Source organism: Chinchilla lanigera, unplaced genomic scaffold (assembly GCF_000276665.1).
Source record: "Chinchilla lanigera isolate Chin_1 unplaced genomic scaffold, ChiLan1.0 scaffold00061, whole genome shotgun sequence".
In the NCBI taxonomy this organism is placed as follows: Eukaryota; Metazoa; Chordata; class Mammalia; order Rodentia; family Chinchillidae; genus Chinchilla; species Chinchilla lanigera.
The window spans coordinates 13289015-13300408 of NW_004955462.1; positions in this window are offsets into that span (position 1 = coordinate 13289015).

The window sequence follows — 11394 nt, forward strand, 5'->3', positions numbered from 1 at the left end:
ACAACTGAAAAAGGAAGTGGTGCTGCCTCTGCAGGTTGACCTGCTCCTAATTCCTGCTCCTCTGGGGAAGTCATTGTAGTGAGGCAGATGTCTGAGGGACCAATCTAGCACTGCAGAAACTAGATTCCTGGAACAGACTGCATTCACTGCCCCTCCCCCTAACACACAGACACACACAGACAGCCCCACTCCCAAACACTGGGCAGAACTGCCCTCCTGTCTCCTCTGCTCCAGTGCATTCTGTAGGACAAACTTGCCTGCCATGTTGCCAACCAGTTCACTGGCATGTCTGCACGCAGCCTCCCCTTCTCCTCTAAATAGCCTATTGTCCAGAGTACCCACCAAGTCACAGGCAAGTGCGCACAAACCGGCTGGCAGCAGCTCTGTAGGTCTGCAGGTCAGCCAGATTGTAGACAACATGTCTCAATAGCCTAGCACGGGTGCTGCATGTTCAGTGGACTCTGAGGTCACAGGTGCCAGCCCAGACCACAGGCTGAGTCGGTTCTGCTCCTGCCTTGCCTGCAGCACTCCACCGCAGTCACTGGAATGTACATCCATCTGTGAAGAACACTGGTGATCAGTGTTCAGATGCAAGTAAGACAAGAAGGGAACTGTGTACTCTCATGGACACTTTGGCGTAGTGTCCAGTGCTCATCAAGAACTAGGGAATCACACCTGCACCCTGGGCAGAGTGGCAGGGACTGGACTCCAGCAGGCAGGCACACACCCCCCAAGGAGTCTGCAAACTCCTGAGAGTGAAAAAACTCATTGGTTCCATGCCAGTCACTGCCATCTCCTGCAGGATCCCCAGGCACAGTGTGAAAGCAATTACAGACCTCTGAGGAGGCCTCCTGGAAAGTGTGTGTGAGTCCACCTGCGACAGCAGTCCTGCACTTGCCTGTGAGCCTGCCTGGCTGCTGATTCCATATATTACCCGGAGAGGGGGACGGAGAAAGTTCCTAACCCAGAACTGGGTCAGTGTCAGATGGCCCGCATGCCTGCAAGCTGCAAGATGAAGTCCAGAGACTGGGACTGCTTCAATTTTGCAGTCAGGTCAGAGGTGATATTGGTGTGGCTGCCTGAAATCATGCCATAATCAATGCAAGAAGGGAATGGCATGTACTTCCAGCTTTTTGGTAGGGAAGTTGTGTATGAATCACACATACGTTCTCTTGTTGGAGTATTTAAACTGAGTTCCTGTCAAATATATTCTAGGCTCGGTTTTGGTTTTATTTTATTTCTCAAATTTTTTAAATTTCTTTTTGCTTTATTTTTCTTCCATTTACTTTGATTTAGTTGGTGTCTAGGTTTTCTACTTCTCGGTTCCTTCTATAGTTTCTTCACTTAAGCTCCCAAAGCAAAACTATTCCATCTTAGTTCTTTCTCCCAGTGTATAAACTCCTCCTATGTCAACTTGCCAGATTCTGCTCTCCCTGTCAGTCTTCCTCCATGTTTCTCATCCTATTTCTCTGACTGTTTCAGATCTTGTTCAGCCCCTCCCACATCTCTTTTCCACATGACCAGTACACAAACTCATCAACAGGTTCTGATAGCCACATTGCCTTCCTCACTCACAGAGTAGCCTTCCTCCTCCTATGTCTCATCCTCATCCCCACACATATCTTCCTAAAACCCTCAACACTAACCCTTCACTCCAGCTAGAAGTACTCCAACAGAATATAACCCCTTATCAAATATTTTTTCACCTGTCACCATCGCTGCTACCAACCTCCCCCTTTACTGATTTACGCTCCTCTTTCACTCACACCTCAACCTCTTTCCTCTGCCTTTCCTGGCACATCATAGAACAACTGCTAATAATAATTGAACATAGTCTACTAAGAGTATTGATAATTGGAGAAAGTGTAAATGTAAGGTCTAGCTTGAAGTAATTTTACAAAACATAGGGGCAGGGTCCAAATTTCTTACATTAAATAACTGAAGGGGTAAATACTATCTATGGACATATAAAGCTGAAAACACTTCTTTGGGAGGCAAACTCTTACTAACATAAATCTTTGCACAAATTATAAGCTCTTCCCATCCTATTAGACCTTAACCCACAATACCGATAAAAATGAAAACAACAGGAGTGGAAATAATAAAAAACCAGATATACATGTACACAGGACCATGGGGAAACAAGGCAAAGTAAGACCCTCCAGGTCTTCAGACTCTCCTAAGCCAAATCAAGGGGAAACAGCACACAAATAGAGAAGAAAGCAAGTACCAGGTAGCAGAGCTCTACAAAAGTTTAAAGAAGACATGAAGACACTTGGTCAGTTCAAAGAGGACATGACCCAAAAGTTTATGGAGCTATAGTTCAAAATGTCTAATATGGATATGGAAGAAGCAAATAAAGACGAGGAGTCGGCAAAAACTATTCAAAACATGAGTGATAAATTCACTAGAGATATAGAACCCATGAAAAGATATCAGATGGAAATACCAGAAATAAAATTCATAAGTTGTGGAAATGACCAATGTGAAGACAGAGTGTTTGAAATTGAGGAAAATGATAAACTGTGATAAAGTACTCAGCCACACACATACACACACACACACACACACACACACACACACACACAGAAAAGAGCAAAAGGAATCATCCAACAGGTACTAGAAGACAGAGCTGCTTGGATAGTTCAACATATGCATATCAATAAATGTAGTACACCTCATAAACAGAAGCAAAGACAAAAATGACAATCATATCAATAGATGCAGAAAAGGCCTTTGATAAAATAAAACACTCCTTAATGATAAGAACCTTAAAGAGAATAGCTATAGAAGGATGACACCTGAATTTGATAAAAGCTATTTATGACAAATCAATAGTCAATGTCATATTAAATGGGGGAAAACTGTAAAAAATTCCCTCTAGGCAATCACTATCATCACCACTTTTATTATGCATATTACTCAGAACATTAGCCAGAGCAATCAGGCAAGAGAAAAAAATAAAAGGGATGCATATGGGAAAGAAAGAAGTCAAATTATTATGATTTGCAAATAACATTGTCCTCCACGTAGAGGGCCCGGTGAACCTCACCAAGAAACTCTTAGAATTGATAGTTAACTTTAACAATGTATCAGGATTCAAAATCAATACACAAAAACAATAGTATTTGTGTTTACTGATAATGAACTCAGAGAGAAAGTAATTATGAAAACAATACCAGTCACAATAGAATCAAGAAGAAGTAAACACCTAGGAATTAGCCTAATCAAAGAAATGAAAGACCTCCACAAAGAAAACTACCTCACTCTGTAAAAGAAGATTGATGAGGACATCAGAATATGCCAAGATAGGCAGAACCAGTATTGCCAAAATAGCCATACTTTCAAACCTGTTACACAGATTCAACAAAATCCTAATTAAAATATCAAAATTCTTCACAGATCCAGAGGAAACAGTCCTAAAATACATATGGAATCAAAAGAAATCAAGAATAGCATAAATAATCTTGGGCAAAACAGAAAGTGTTACAATACGTAACTTTAAGCTATACTATAAAGCAACAGTGATAAAAATGGCATGGTTCTGGGACAAAAACAGACGTGTATCAGTGGAACAGAAAAGATGCATAAGCATCCCCATATACATTCAGTTATTGGATCTTTGACAAAGAGGCCAAAATATATGGTGGAGAAAAGATAACCTAGTCAATAAATGGTGCTGGGAAAGCTAGATAGCTGTTTGTAGAAGATTGAAGATGGACCTGTCACCATGTACTAAATAAAATTCAAAATGGATCAAAGATCTAAACATTAAAACAGAAGCATTGAACCTACTGGAAGATAAAATAGGTAAAACACTTGAAGTCACAGGTGAAGGAAAGGATTTTCTAAATAGTACTTCAATTGCAAAAGAAGTAAGAACAAGATTCAACAAAAGAAATTACATCAAATTGAAAGTCTTCTACACAGTAAAGGAATCAATTAGTAGAATGAAGAGACAACCTGCAGAATGAGAAAAAAGTTTTTGACAGCTGTTTATCAGACAGAGGACATAGGCCTGCCTGCAGCCATATAAACTACTAAAAAAATTAGACTATGTTAAATAAAAGACCCAATCAAGAAATGGGCAAATAAAATGAATAGACACTTCTCAGAAGAAATACAAATGGCCAACAAACGTATGAAAAAAATGTTCAACATCTTTGGTCATTAGAGAAATGCAAACTGAAACAATGCTAAGATGCTAACTTACATCATAAAGAATGGCAATCATCAAGAAGTCAGAGACTAACAAATGCTGATGTGGCTGTGCTGATGAAAGAACCCTCCTATATTGCTGATGGGAATGTAATCTAGTACAACGATTATGGAAGTCAGTATGGAGATTTCTCAAAGAACAAAAACTATAAATTCCATATGACCCAGTTATATCCCTTTTCTAGGTATCTAGAGCTAAAGACATTATACTGCAATGATACATGCACACCAATGTTTATAGCAGCACAATTCATAATAGCTAAATCCTGGAAGGAGCCTGTATGCCAATCACCAGAAAAATGGACAAAGAAAATGTGGTATCTATATATAATGGAATACCACTCAGCTATAGAGAAGGACAAATTTGTAGCAGACATTTGTAAGAAGATGGATGCACCTAGAAAATATAGGGTTCAATGAGGTAAATCAGACATGCAAGCTTAAATACCATGTGGAAACTCTCATTTGAGTAAGGCATAGTAAAAAGAGCACAATAAAGGACATATACAAGGAGACAAGGCAATAGATCTTTTGCAAATGGGAAGGAGTCCTGGAGACCAAGGGCAAAGGGAGAAGGGGAGGTGAGGGGAAGTAAGAAGAATTAAAATATGCCATGTACAGGGACTTAATCACCTCTATAAATGTAACCATTGTATGTCATCAACATGGTTAAAAATAACAAGAATAATGGAAATTGGGAAAGGGAATTTAGAGGTGGAGGGAGAGAGGTGGATGGGAAGGAGAAGGGGATTAAAAATGAAACAAGGTATATTAAGTCCATACAACTACTTCCTGAGATGAATGTAAACTTCATGTACTGCAAGCATATACTAATAAAATAAAAACAAGAAATCAGTGACAGAACAAAGTTTATGGACTAGCCTGACTTCTGCTCAGACTCACATTTGGTTCACCGGATCAAAGAAAGCACATGTGATCCCCCAAAACATTAAGATTATTTGCCTGTAACTTGAGCAAAACAACCTAGGTCAGTGGCGGTGAACTTATGGCACATGTGTTATTGTACTTTTCTTTTAAGACGAAAAATATATGAGTTGTTTTTTTCTAAGCTAAGACCTTAGTATTCAGGTTTAATTGCGGCATTGGCACTTTGTGAGAAATTAGTGGATTTTGGGTTGCTGTTTGGGCACTTGGTCTCTAAAAGGTTCACCATCACTGGTCTAGATGAACCACTATACAAGAGGGAACCTAATCTATCTGTGAAAGTCAGCTTTACCATTGCTGGACACAAGACCTGACATTTACAAAAGAAAATGTTTAATGTAACTCAAGTTTTAATGCACAGTCTGCCAGCTCCAAGGCAGAAGCTTTATAGTGGACGGGTATGGAGGAGTAAAGATGTTTAGTTCATGGCTGCTGGAAGTACAACAGGCAAAACATGCCAGAGAGGAAGCCGTCCAGGACCAGACATAAATCCCAAAGCCATGCCTCCATGACCTACCCACACACACAAGCTTAAATACCGTATGGTATCTCTCATTTGAATAAGGCATAGTACCAAGAGCACAGTAAAGGACATATAGAAGGAGAAAACACACAAAACGAGCTTTCCCAATTGCTAGGGTGGATCCCAAATGCCATGGAAGTTCACATCCTAACTGCCACATCAGATAAGCCAAGCTCTCCAGTCATAAAATCTCCAGAGCATATTTTGTGAGATTTACATTGCTACATCATTAGTATGTTGAAAACTACTTTGCCTGTACAGCACTTTCCAAAATACATTAATTTTCCAAGTGACTTCCTACACCTCCCACTCATCCTGTGTTTGAATTAGCTTCATGTGGCAAGTGCTTAGACCTCCCTCCATGCTTTTTAGTTCTCTGGTCAAACGCTGCCATTTTCATGTTTGCACTAGAGGAAACAATAAAAAATGGCTGAAAATTTTATTAAAACAAAGTGTTTGAGGAGAAGGTGTTTGCTCAGTCTTTTGCACGCAGCCTTTGTGTCCTGGTAGCCAGGTGGCTTTGTTATTGAAGTCATGTTTCCAACCGCTTTCATCACAGGAGAACGCTGCTGATGGCAGGTGGAAGGAGGTGAGTATATCCATGCTGTGATGGCTGCTGGAAGGAGCTGTGAAAAAGAGATGCCTACTCACTGTGCTTCTCAATGTCCGAATCCTCTTTGCTTCCAAGCAGAATTCTTGGAAAACATGAGAGAAAATGAAGCAAGAGAGAAAATGACTTAGAGCATGTATGGATCATATTATTCTACTCAAAGCCTTTAGGTGGTTTTCCATGTTTTGCAACCCAGGCCTCAGACCCAGGGGACAGAAGAGTCTCCTGGAGTCTATACATCTACCTGGGCATGCTCCACTGTCCATTGACATTGACTGAATAGCAGCTTACATATCCATAATTTTTCTAGAACTCACTCAGGCACCATTAAGAGAAAAATGCATGTTCACTCTAAAAATATTTCTGAATTTCTATTAGCTTGTCATTTTTAATACTTTAAATGAACAGATGGTGATATTGACATTGTGGCTATTTTTTCATGTAATAATGTTAGTCTTAAAATATTATTCTATTTCTAAAATTTTGATTGGCACTCGCCTAGTGAATAGCACTCTGAATCCTCAGCTTGAGAGCCAAAGTTCTCTAAACCAGCGAGGCATAAGCAGCTTCTTGCAGATCTGCTGGCTTTCCCACATGGCAGGCCTCCATTATACTCCCTCTGTTTCATCCATATACCACCGACACACTTTTCATTAAGAATTAGGAGACAGGAGGACCAAAGATTTATCTCAGTGGTGCAACGCCTGCCTAGCAAGCATGAGATCTTGAGTTCTATTCCAGATACCTAAAAAACAAACAAACAAATAAGCACATAAAAAAAGAATTAGCAGACAGGTACCATCTTCTCCAGAAGGACTTCCTTCTACCCAGTAGACCCCACCTGACCCAATGGGTGACATTTTTCTAGTTTATTGTGCTTCAGCTTCAGATGTGTTCCTACTCATTAGATAGGATAACAGTTGGAACAGTTAAGGAATTCTCTTTGGAAAGTGTTGGAAAAACAAAGGTCTGAAATTTTAACTTCTGAAAACTTTCAGATATCATTCTCCTCCTAATCTGGTAAGCAGATAAGCTAAGAAAGGAAAGGAAAATTACCGTGGCTTCTAACTATACACCCAGGAGACAATAACCTTCTGATGTCTTGATATTGTCCATGTGATAAATACTAAGGCAGACAGGAAGGAAGGCTGCTACCAAGGCATGTGGGAAACTGGTGGGACCACAAAAAACCTCAGACTCTTCCTGGCACATAGTCACTCACTCCATCTCCTTCAAAACAGCTGTGCATGAAACTTCTGTGGCTCTGTGACTGTGCTCCTTTTCTGAATAAGTAGGTCAAACATCAATCAGGTTCCTTATCCTTGCTTGCTCCTAGCCAGTTTGCTAACCATAAAAAAAAAATAGATTGGTCTCCAGGTCTCCAATGCTACCAAACAAAAAAAAGAGAGAGAAAGAAAAATATGAATTTGTCTTAATTATTTTACATTGGTTAGCTATTGTAATTTTTCATCCTAATATCATTTCTCTTTTACCATAGAGGGAAGCAGAGATTGAAGGTTAATCTTACATATTTGAAGTTATACTTTATTCCAGAAAGGTTAAATGGCATTTGGGAGTTGCATGACTTTTCAGCCTACTCTTTTTGAATGACTAAGTATAAGTAGAGAAAATAAAAGAATACATTTGTTAGCTCATATGGAGAACCTTCTATTTTAATAATCAGCAATCTACAGAGTGTCTACGTATGAGGATAAAAGCAGCTGAAATTCAAACAAAAGCATTTACTTAGATCCGAGGTTAGGCCATTTGAAGGTGATTTCAAAGATTTGGCTGGTGTACTTTGATAAACACTAAGTCAGTGGCTCTTTGAACTGTAAGTGCAGACATCAAAAGTGGTGTGTAGGTGATTTCTAGGGTTGGGAGAATGTCTTTTCTACTTGTAACCTCCATCTTCCTTTAGTTGACTCAGTATTACATAGTCGCACAATTTGAATTGTAAACTGGATTGTCCCTCCATGTGGATATCAGACAGCATAACTAACTCCCTGTGTCTGTGAAAAATAGGGCTCCCCTTAATTTCCTGTAACACAGAGAAGTGATGAAAAGTAAATGAAATAAAATATAATTTATTTTGCAGGCTCAGTAACCTGCAAAACAAAGCTGCTTCCTCAGATGCTTGAGCAGGCCAGTTTGTTTTTCATATTTTCCTATATGAAGCATTTAGGCATGGTCAGAGAGGTAAGATTCTTTAGGTATTACCAGAAGAAAGAATACTAGCATGTTATCATTTTCAACCCACCCCCAGCCAATTACTAACTGTGAGCTCAAAAATGACAAGGGCTGTGCTTTATCCCTTGTGCTCCGAGAACCTAGGACGTAATGTCATTAACCCACACAAAATTGCCAGCAATTAACTGGTCTACCAGATATCTATCAAGTAGATCTCTACTTGAGATACTTTGGCCTCTTCAGTAATAATCTACTCTGGGGGCTGGGGATTTAGCTCAGTGGCACAGCGCCTGCCAGGCAAGTGCAAAGTCATGAGTTTGATTCCCGGTACCAGAAAAAACAACAACAACAAAATCTACTTCAGGCCTTCAGAGTAACAACTGCTTCTTTAGCTTTTCTCTGCTATATTACATTGGATCATTATAACTTGATAAGGTAAGTAGGCAAGTAGGATTAAAAGTTCACTTTACACATAAGAAGTCTGAAGCTCAGAAATTCCTAGGACTTGGCAAAGTTATATGGTAAATATTAGCAGAAAATATAATGAGAAGTGATCCTACCAGGAGGGGGCCTATGGCTTTCATTCTGAACCTTATTTTCTTATTCTGGATTCTGCAGGTTGCTGCACACAAATTCAACTGTATGACAACTTCTTGGGGTTAGTAACAGAGTGGAAACTTGCACAATATCTGCGTGCACCATATTGAAGATCCATGGTATGGGTGGTTGTTTTGCTTTTTAAATGTAGGAGCACATATATTAGATTAACGTGCATACAAAGCTTCTGCCTGGTTTCTTGCTTAACAGAATGTTTTATATCAGATTGCAGCCAGCTGGTCAGGAGATAGCACCAATCATTTTTGTTTACCTAAAATCTGGGGCTGTGGACTAACATCTGAGGTTATGCTTTTATGTCCATTTATGGAAATGTACTATTGGCCCAGTTTGTATGGTTACCTTGCTTCAGAAATTAATGGCTTGTTATATTGGAGTGGTTTCTCTAAATTTCCTGATCATTTCTACATGTTTCTTCCAGTTTGTTCCATTGATCCTCAGGTTTGGTTTTTAGCCAGTAACAGGTTGATTTTATGACAGTAGCTTTTTAGTATAATTTCAGGTCAATCAATTTCTTTTCCCCTCAGAGTCTTTGCAGCTACTCTGACTCTAATGTCTCACAATCCTGTTTTGTAGTATGCTACATTATTTATTCTTTGAATTACTCAAGCCTTCCTTGTCTTCTCTGAGTTTTCTCTCACATTTGACTCCTTTCTAGTACTTATTTTTAATTTCTATGATAGTATTCCCACCTTATTCAAACTTTAATTTGTGTATATTTCTGGCAGATAATATGCCAGCTATGTCACACATCTGTGAAAAGTGTGGTTGTTTTTTTCTGCTCCATTTTTCTCATGAAGAAGTAAATCTCAAAGAGAATCAGTGATGACCTCAAGCTGCCAGCACAGGATCCATGGTAGCTGACAACACTGAGTTTCTTTTCTATTTTGTTTCATTTCCTAATTTCATTTCCCCTTCTTTATAGAAATAGGGTTATTTTATGGTGAAGAAAGCCTGGATTTTCTTTACTTTTCCCCAGAGGCATGTAATTCCAATGTGCAGAATTCCTCTTCCATTTTCCCTTCTTACAGCAAGGTTCTGCACGTCTGTGGAATTCTACTGACTCTTACCCATGTCCTATTCCAGTCTTAGCAATCACAGACTATGGCAGGTGGGACTCTGAGAATTCTCCAAGTACAAGGAAGCAATGGGCTATACTAATAGCAGCAAGAGTTTACAAAGGTTGTCCAAGACACTTGCCATCTCAAATATCCTATTCGGTTTTTCTCATCACTATCCTTATTAGAGTAAGCATTCCAGTTTTGAGTTTAGAAAATATATTTCTTCTCAATAAGCTGTTACGTGGCCTGGACAGACCAAGTTTACATACCTGTAGTAAGGCCAATAAGTCAGCACCTGTAGGAAAAGATATTCCAAACCTTCAAAGGACAAACAGGTGAACTTTCTAGATCCTGGGAAATCACTTGGACAAGTCAAATTATTCCTAAAATTTTTTCTTTTAGAAAATGGCAGTCTAGAAGGATAAACACAAAGATCCACATCTGGTTCCTGTGGACCTGTTTCTGAAACCTTTGTCAGCACTCAGCAAAGTATGTGGTTCCCTGTTTCTCTGCACTTCAACACTTCGCCCTGAGCTCAGTTATGGTACTCATCGTAGTTGATCAATGCTTATGCATTTATTGAGTCCTGACTGAACACCAGGTCCTATGCCAGTTAGGAATATAAGTATGAAGTCAACTCAATCTCTGCTCTCTGAGGAGCTTGGGATTTTTTTGGAATAAATGCTATGCTAGATCTCACAACTACTAGACTTTTAGAGGAAGGGCTCTCCAGATGACCCCTCTATATAGCACAGTACAACGCAGCAGGTGAATATGAATGTGTCTCCCTAACACAATGTCACTATCATGCATCCCCTACCCGAATGTGTTAGCTAAACAGATGTCACATTGCAGACCAGCACACCCACTCTCCTTACTCCTAGTGTTTACCCCTCCAGCAACTCTTTCCCTTCACCCATTCTGCTTTTTTTTATGTTTTTTTGTTTGTTTGTTTTTGTTTTTTGTGGTTTTTCTCCGGTACCGGGAACAGAACTCACGACCTTGCGCTTGCCAGGCAGGCGCTTTTGCCACTGAGCTAAATCCCCAGCCCTGCTTTTTTTTAAATTTTAAAAATAAAAGAAGTAAATCATTAACAGACAACCATTTACAAAATAGCAAAAGAACAATACAAACAATACAGAGTTACAAACAAAGTGGTAGGAAATTAACAATGCTTGTTGTATTACATATTGATATCTTCAAAGTGGTTTCTCAGGAAAACAAATAGAGAC